The following is an 8,936-nucleotide window of genomic DNA, read 5'->3' as shown; positions in this document are numbered from 1 at the left end:
CTGGAATGGGATTGGACGCTTGTTGTCTTGAACAGGTATGCAATGGGGAGTACAATTTTAAGGTGGATCAGACTGCTACACAGTGAGCCGGGGTAAAAACAGGATGGGAGATCTCGCCAAACTGGCTGCTAAGTAAAGGGATGGCCTATATTCGCATTGTCACTGAAACCCTTGTCATGCATCTTCCACAAGGAATTTGCGGCCACGAGCATAATGGTAGAAGAGCATAGTCATGTCATTTCGCTCTATGCTGATGATGTACTTCTATGCATGAGAACTTTGGGAACATGTCGGGGTGCAATGTGAATGAAGAGAAATCAGTCATCTTTCCTCCAGCAGGACTTTGGGGTAAGGCAAGGGCAGAACTGACGGAAATGGAGATTCAATGGGAACTGGGATATTTGAGATGTTTAGTATACAGATTCACTGCACCTTAGGCGAAACATTCCAATATAATACTGGTAGAACTCTCACTGGGATTGAAGAGGGCCTGGCTGGCGCTTTACAAGATGGTGATTCTTCGGAGGCTCCTCTATATGTTTATGAATATTCAGTATATGATCAACTGCCCTTTTAAAAATTACTGTACAGCAGGATTGGGGATCCTCTATGGGCGGCAGATAGAAGCCGGGTAGTGTTTCCACGTTGGTGGACTACGAATTGTATATTTTGGCCGCACAACAGCAGTTTGTGGTAAGAGGGGGTCCACAGCGAGAAGGTACAGACAGGAGGCTATTAGGGAGACCACATCCTCGTAGGTAAGGGCTGCAACTCCTTTGGGGCCTTATTGGGAAGGTGGGGACTTCCTGCATAGTGAGAGTGGTCCAACAAGTATGGAGGCGCATAGGTGTTACATTTTGCATGAGCTTGGCTTACAGCCATAATATTCCTCTGAGAGCACTTCCACAGGTGGGAACAGTGAGAAAAGATCTGTTTCAGGGTGGTAGTCTTCTGTCCAATGTGGATTGGTGCTGGAAATATGGAATGCCACAAGGACAATTCCTGAATCATGTTAGGCTGGTGGCGTTTTTGGCATCCAAGTGGGACTCGATACCCGGAGGAACCTCCGATCTCGCAGTTACTACACATGGTCCTAAACATGAGGGGGATAGGGTGACGATGCTTCTTGCCTATATTAGACTTTGAAGGATGGTGTGGAGACACCTCTGCTTAACGTGGTGGGTCAATGGGAATCAGACATTGGTGAATTACTGAGTGAAGAGGAATGGCTTAAAATATGCTCCCAGGTTTGGACAGTATCGTGGAATGCTAGGATCAAGCTAATATTGCTTATAGGGTTTACATGACCCCCCCCCAAAAATACACCTAATTAATAGTGAGATCTCCCACAGGTGTAGCAGGGACAAAGCACATTTCTGGCATATGGTGTGGGGATGCCAGAGTATACTTAACTATTGGCAAAGGGTGATGGAGAGAGTGAATACACTGGTGGAGGGAAACTTTGACTGCATCTCAAAGGTGGTTCTGCTGGGTCTGGACTCTGAGGTTCCAGGAAGAAACACATGAAAAATACAGCTAGATTTCTCCTACTGACTGCTAGGAGATTGGTCATCTCATAGAAGTGCCAATAGGGGCAGTGCATTGTATCAGGGATGCAAAAACGTTGCTGCCGGCCAAAAACTGGGTGTTGCTACCAGGGCTGGCACTATCACTAGGCAAAATTAGGCGCTTGCCTGTATGTTGAAAATGTTAGAGCGGTAAAATGCTGCATTAACACCTCCATACTAATATCTGCCTTGCCTGTAGTGATAGCACCGGCCCTGCTGTTGTTACACTGCCTGCAGGCTGGCTACAGGCCTGCAGCAGCAGCAGACCAGGTAGCGCCGACCGTGAATGTTGGGACTTGGGGTCGTTGTTAGGTAAGATTTCCACAGAGCTGGTAAATCTTCCTTTCCTGGTTCAACCCCAGAACATTTTGCTTTTCTAGTGGGATATTTTTCATTAATACCTCAGTGAGTGGGAACCTTTTTCCACACTCACCTAATCTTTAACTCTTTTTATGGGTGTCATTTTTAAGACTCTCCATAGTGTCTTTATTAAAGTTATCATGTTTAACAACTTATTGGCAATGAGTGCCTGTTGTTGCTGGGTTGCCCTAGGGGCTCCCCATTTAACTTTCTTGTGCTAACCTTGAGTGAACTACAGTTCCCATGGGTAGAAAGGATCTTTGGATCCCTTTTACATTTTATTCTGTGAAACCAGCACAGCCCACCTTATGTGGAGTGCTGGGGAGATACAATGTATCCCCTTTCACATTAAAACTGCAACAATTATGTAACAGTGACAAGCTTACCTTTAATGGCTGGTGGCAGTGATACCTTTTTTCTAAGTTGGTGCACCTTTACCACGGGCTGTGATCACAGCTGCAGTAAAGGTACCTAAGGGTGCTCATTTGACCAAAATGGCCCGTCTTCTTTTTCTGCTATTTTATTGTTTTTTGTTGTTTCTTGTTCCTTCCCCTGACATCCAGGGTTGGAAATTCCTTTGTGTGAGTTTTGTCTTTGGCGGGAGTCCCCTAGACACCCTGCCCAGGCTCCAGTCAGTCTGTAAGCACAGGAAGTGGGGAGGAGTCCAAAACTTCTTCATCTTTTGTCTTATGTTTTGCTTCAACTGGGACAAATCCCAGTGGGAGGCTGGCTGTCCTGATTGGACAACCAGACCCCCCTTTCTTGTAAAATACAGGGAGAGAATGCAGAGGTTGTGCTGTAATTCCTGTTAAATACTGGAAGCCTGGAAGCTGAAGTCATGTCGACCACTGGAACTTAAACCAAAGAGGATGATGAAGGAAAAGCGGCAGAGACAATTTCTAGTGACCGGAGAGCCTGCTGTGTAACCCGAGCCTGCTGTAGCCCTTCCTTCCAATCGACCTGGGGACTCCGAAGACGACGACCCGAACCCAGATCCTGGTGAGACCTACTAAACTCAAGAAGACCTGCATTTTGAGCCATCCCAAGGGTTGCTGCAACCTTGCGTTCTTGCAATACCCAATACCCTGGTGCCTCCAGCCACTGTGCGGTGCACAGTCTTTGGACTTCTGAATCTCGCGGAAACTTCGTGGGCATCTTAGTCTATCTCCAGAGACATGAATCGAGTCCTAAAAGTCCCCTTACAAGAGTGCTGGACCTTTCAAACAACGAGAATTCAACCACGATTTTCTGTCTTCTTCTGTGCTCCTTGAAAAGGCGCCAAATATGCAGAACTGCATTCAGCCATGAGAGAAATCTTGCCTAGAGTCTTCTTCATCGATCCATGCTGAAAAGTCCCTTCTGAGGTCTTGTGTTCAGTCTCCAGGACAAGGAATCCACTGACTGGGTATTTGGCTGCAGTCCCTGAAGTTCTCCTGCTGCAATATCTTCTTCATTGCTGAGGTACTGTTTTGGCTTGGGTATATAATTACCTTAAGCCTTTTGGGATTTCTGTGTAGTCCTGGGGTGTTTTCTGTGATTGGGAGGTCCTTCATCCAGTGCACATGGTCCCACTGCTAGAATCCTGCTGGGGTGTTTTCTGTGAAGACCCTGGACCCTCGTCTAACTCTAGAAGTAAAGTACTCACCTGTTGCACCAGTTTTCCTAAGGAACTCTGACACTGCTACTAAAGAACTTATTCTAGCACTGCCTGTTGGTCACTAGACCTAGTGACCCCCCTTCTGCCACTGAGAGCACTCATGCTCCAAGAATAAGGGAAAGACTTTGAATGGATTGGGACTTCTGCCTAGAAAATAAATCAAGTGTTTAACTTACTTGTAAAGAGTTTGTTGGTAACTGTTATTCTAAGAGTGAACAGTTACAAAAGTTCTTACTGATCTTGAATGTGTGATGCACTATTCTTAAAAGTATGCTTAACATCTTTTCTTCCTTAGTCAGTGTTTTGCCAGTCTACTAGAAAGTAGATGTGAAGGTATTTTACTCTCCTGTGATTAGGTTGTGCCTCTTTACAAAAGTAATGTGTTGGTTTCACCAGATTATTTCTGTAGGGTAATTGTATGAGTGTCCTCCAACTGTTGGTATCACCAGGTTAGTCCTGTTAGGATAACTGTATGAGTGTCCCCCAACTGGGTCTTGCTTCCCCTGACTTGCTGCTAGCCTGTACGTAATAAGTCTACATTAGGATGTTGCCTACCTAGAATAACTATTCAGTAAAGTGTGACATTGGGTTTTACTTTCCCCTTCATTGTGAAGTTAAAGTATGTGGGTTTTACTTACCTTGTGTTAGCTGTGTGCCATCCAAAACAAGTTACCAGAGTTATTGCTTACCTCAATCTGGGGTTCCCTGATTTCAAAAGCATCTGTAATTGTATATTACAACCTTAGGTTTTACTCACCTGGTATAACTGTGTGTTATGACAAAAAGTAGTTATAGGGTTTTACTGCACCAAGGATAAGTGTTTCACTATTCACCAAAAGTAGATTGTCCAGTTGACTGTTTATGTGATTTGCTCCAAGAGTCACTGTACAACTTGAAGGGACTACTTCCCTTGTATTACTGAATGTAATCTGAAAGTAACCATTGGTCTTTTACTCCCAAAGAATAGGCTTGACCTATACGAAATGTGTATACCAAGGTTTTGACTTCCCTAGAACTACTGTTAGGTGTTCCAAATAAGGTTTATACTTGGGTCTGTGTGCTTTCAAGTATAGTGTTGTGTTTTTATACTGTGATTTCTTGTAATGTTTAGTACTTACTTACCCCTATATTTATCTGGGCCTACCTGTATTTAAATAAATCCTTTATTGTTACAATGCATAGTGTTTCAGTGTTTCTTTGGATCGTTTGTATTACAATTTCACTTGTACTGTGTCTACTGCCCTCTCTCCCTCTTAAGATAAACCTGGCTGCTCTGTCTACGCTACCCTATACTCAGGTGGTACAGCCTTATACTAAGAGTGGAGTCTTGTACTGCCTCAGTTGAATGGTTTTACTAAGCCCTTAGTTGGACTTCAGAGAAACTGTCCTAACAGTCAGGTCAGGGTCACGAGTGGCATGGGCGTGGTAGCATCGCTGGCACCTGCACAATGCGCATTAGCATGGCATGAAGCACTGCACGTGCCCCCTCGACCAATCGTCTACTTAATGGTATTATGTGAGTCAGTGAATGCTGCAGTCACGTTACATATTGTAACAGTAGTGATAGCGCCGGCCCTGGTGCAATCGCGCGATGCAGGACTGGTGGACTGAGCACAGTGCCATGCCGACTACTGCCGAGTGCCGACCAAGTAAGTAAAGTAACAGTATCAGTGGTCGTTGAAGATGGCGCTGACAAGCAGCGCCAGCTGCCAGTGAGACCAGGCCCAGCCCTATGCCAGGCTCAGCGCCGACACCCATCCCCGGGTCATCATTGCCGCTGTGGGGTGGCATCACACATGCCCCACGGATGAGCAGGGTGGGGCTACTCTGTGTGGTGTGGCAATGGCCAGCGTGGAGCCTGCATCCCTGGGGATTGTGAGGGGGTAAAGAGAACAATTGTGGTTAGAACTGAGAAGATGGCGCTGTGCGCAAGGGGCTGCACTCCATGGAAGAACATGGTCCCGGGAGCAGGCTGTACACTCTGTGGCACAGATGCGAAGGGCAGACTGCAGTGTGTATCAAGAGTGTTTTAGGAGGCTAGTGCAGTCATGCTGGCAGACTGCACTCTGTGGTACAGGTGTAAGGGATGGGCTGCATTCACATCGCAGGTCTAAGGGGCACTGCCGACTGCACTTGTCAATGCGCACTGTGCCCTGTAGCGGAAATGTGAGAAAGTGCACTGCAGCCGATGTGGCTCAGGTGTTGGGGTCAGACTGCACTCTATACTGTAGTTGCTAGAAACAACTCTACTGTCTAGAGCAGGTGTGAGGGCAGTGCAGACTCCATGCTGCACAGTGGTTTAAGGGGCAATCTGCATTCCGAGGAGCAGGTTTGAGGGGCAGGGTGTCACATTTAGCGCAGGTGTGAGGGGCAGATTATGCTTTGTAGAGCAGTTGTAGGCAAGGCAGTCTGCACTCTGTGGAGCAAACATAAGGGTTCAACTGCACTCTGCAGGGCAGATGTGAGCATTAGGGTAAAGTCCATAGTAGACGTGAAGGCAGAGTGCACTCTGTAGTAAAAGTGTAAGAGCAGATAGCACTCTGTACAACTGGTTAAGGGGATATACTACACTTGTAGTGTGGGTGTAGGGGTAGACTGCACCCTGCACAATGGGTTTTGGGCTAGACTGCACATTGTAGCTCAGGTTTGATGCTTAGACCAAACTGCAGAGCATTTGTAAGGGCAGGCTGCACTCAAGAGCAGAGTGAAGAGCAGATTTGACCCCATACAGTGGATAGAATGCACTCTCTAGAGTAGGCGTGAGTGCAGACGGCTCGAAGAGCAAGTGTGAGAGGCACATGTACTCTGAGGAGCGGATGTGAGTGGTAGACTCCTCTGTTAGGGGACATGATGGACTTTGCAGAGTAGATGTGAGGGCAGATGCACTCTGAAGAGAAGGTGTGAGTGGTAGACTGCACTGTGTAGAGCAGGTGAGTGTGACACTTTGGACTGCAAAGCAGATGCAAAGGCCATCTGCACTCTATAGAGTAGGTGTGAGGGTGGACTGCAACCTGCAGAGCATGGGGGAGGGGTAGACTGTACTTTGTAGAGCAGGTTTGAGAACACATTGCACTCTGTAGAGCAAGTGTGGAGGCAGACTGCATGCCATAGAATATGTCTGAGGGATAAACTGCACTTTGTACTGCAGATGTGAAGGGCAAGCTGACTTTTGTGTAGCAGAGTTGTATGACACACTACACGATAGGGCGAGGGTGTGAGGGGCTGACCACACTGCAGAGTAAGAGAGAGAGAACACGTCACATTCAGTGGAGTAGGGGGGATAGTAGACAGCAATCTATAGTGTAAAAGGTTGGGGTATACTGCACTATGTAAAGCCGGTGTGAGAGAGAACATGTTTGAGGAGCACACTAGGCTACAGAGTATTTGTGAGCGCAGACTGCACTGTGTGAAACAGGTGTTTGGGAACACTGCACTCTGAAGTGCAAGTGTGTTGTTTGTTTATTTGTTTCAATAGCGCCTTACGCTCTGGCCCTCTCTAAGGTGGACTACTGCAACAGCATCTTCCTCAATCCTCTTTCATCCTCACTTCGCCCCCTTCAACTATTCCAGAATAGGACTGTGAGACTTATCCTTGGCCTCAAGCCCAGGCACTGCATCTCTCAAGCCCTAAAATATCTCCACTGGCTCTCCGTTGCTGCTAGAATCAAGTTCAAGACCCTCTGCATCATCCACAGGGCACTCTGGGACCTGAGACCCTGCAACATCTAACTTTCTCTCCCTAAATACCTACCTGCTAGAGCCCTTCTGTCTTCTAGCTCCAAATCTCTCCAGATCAGGCGCTTCTCTAAGCAGAGAGTGGGCGTAGATCTCTTTCCTCTGTAGGAGCCTCCCTCTGGACCGGTCTCCCTGCCCCTCTCAGACTTCAGCCGGATCGCCTTTAGTTCTGGAAGTTCCTCCAGACCCTCCTTTTCTCTTCTTCCTTCTCTCCCCCCCCCCTGCTAACACCCTTGTCTACCATAATCTCTGGCTGCCTCGTTCCCTCTGAGTTCTACAGGGCCCCCCACTTCCAGGTCCACCCCCCTCCTCTCAATTAGCATGTGGACCCTCACCCCCTGGACACCATGCAATCTGTGGCACTTGCACTCCTGGCCTCCCCTTAGCACTCACCTAACCCCGGTGGCCATCTTCGCACCCTCACTTGCACTCTCTCCTCTTCAACCTGCACTTCCCTTCCCATCTTAGCACATCAAATTTCACTCAGACCGGCGCTCCCACCTCTCCCTTGCACTTCTTGTTGCTGCACTTGCACGACCTGAATGTCACAAGGCCTAGTAGGACCATTATTGTTATCTTTCTCCCTTGTTCCACACCCTTTTTTGTCTTTTGGTGCCTTGCAACACCATTTGGTGTATAGGCGCCTTACAAATATCCAATTAATAAATAAAATATGCTTCTGGGTGTTTGAAAATCATGTGCAGCTGCCCACTTTGACTTGAGGGAAGATGAGGAAGTGACAGGCGTCTTTATGGGAGGGCAAAAAGGGGCACGTGTCCCCGGGCCCCACACTGAGGAAGGGGGCCCACATGACTGACTGACTGAAAGCAGTCAGTGTCCATTTACATACAAAAATAAAATAACACATACCATTATGTTTCATGATGTACTGCTGAGGCACCAAACCTGCTGCCAGGCTGCTGCCGACAAGTACATTCTGGCAAGTACAGTCTGCTTTTATCAATTATATCAATTAATGCTATAATGTGTTTTGGGTTCACCATAGTACACACAGTTTGTCCATTCATGATAGCACAACTTCTGTAATATTTTGACCCTTCTATGGGGATATAGATCTGTTGCCATTCTGAAAGTTGGAATGTATATTAATAAATGTGAGTGCCATCATTTCTCAATGATGGCACTCACATGATGGCATCTATTGTTACAGAGATGTGTGTTCATATGCCAGATCACAGTACCAAATTCTAGCTAGGCCGGCTCAGCCTTCCATATGTCTGAGGTGGATAAACTTGCATGTGTAGAGAAGCAGCCAACTACCTCTGCAGGAAGTTCCACCCCCTACTACCTGTATGCTGGAAGCCTGAAATAGTGCCATGTTCGACACCAGCAGTTGTGACTATTCCGCATTGAGTCTTCGAGAAAAGGTACCCACTGAGAAAACCCTATCAAATCTATCCTGAAAGAGATGAAAATCTCTTGGAGGAGATCACCGAAGGAATATTAAAAAGAGAGAAAGAGGAGTTGGTGATGTCACAAGAAACGAGCGTGACACACAGAGAAGACTGGCTGACGAAACAAATGTATGCACCTTATAGAAACTGATGACAAAGTAAAGAATCGAGTAAACTTTCATGTGCAAAACGAAGTTTGCA

Source organism: Ambystoma mexicanum, chromosome 2p (assembly GCF_040938575.1).
Source record: "Ambystoma mexicanum isolate Mex_15411 chromosome 2p, UKY_AmexF1_1, whole genome shotgun sequence".
Classification (NCBI taxonomy): domain Eukaryota; kingdom Metazoa; phylum Chordata; class Amphibia; order Caudata; family Ambystomatidae; genus Ambystoma; species Ambystoma mexicanum.
This window is presented reverse-complemented; position numbering follows the sequence as displayed.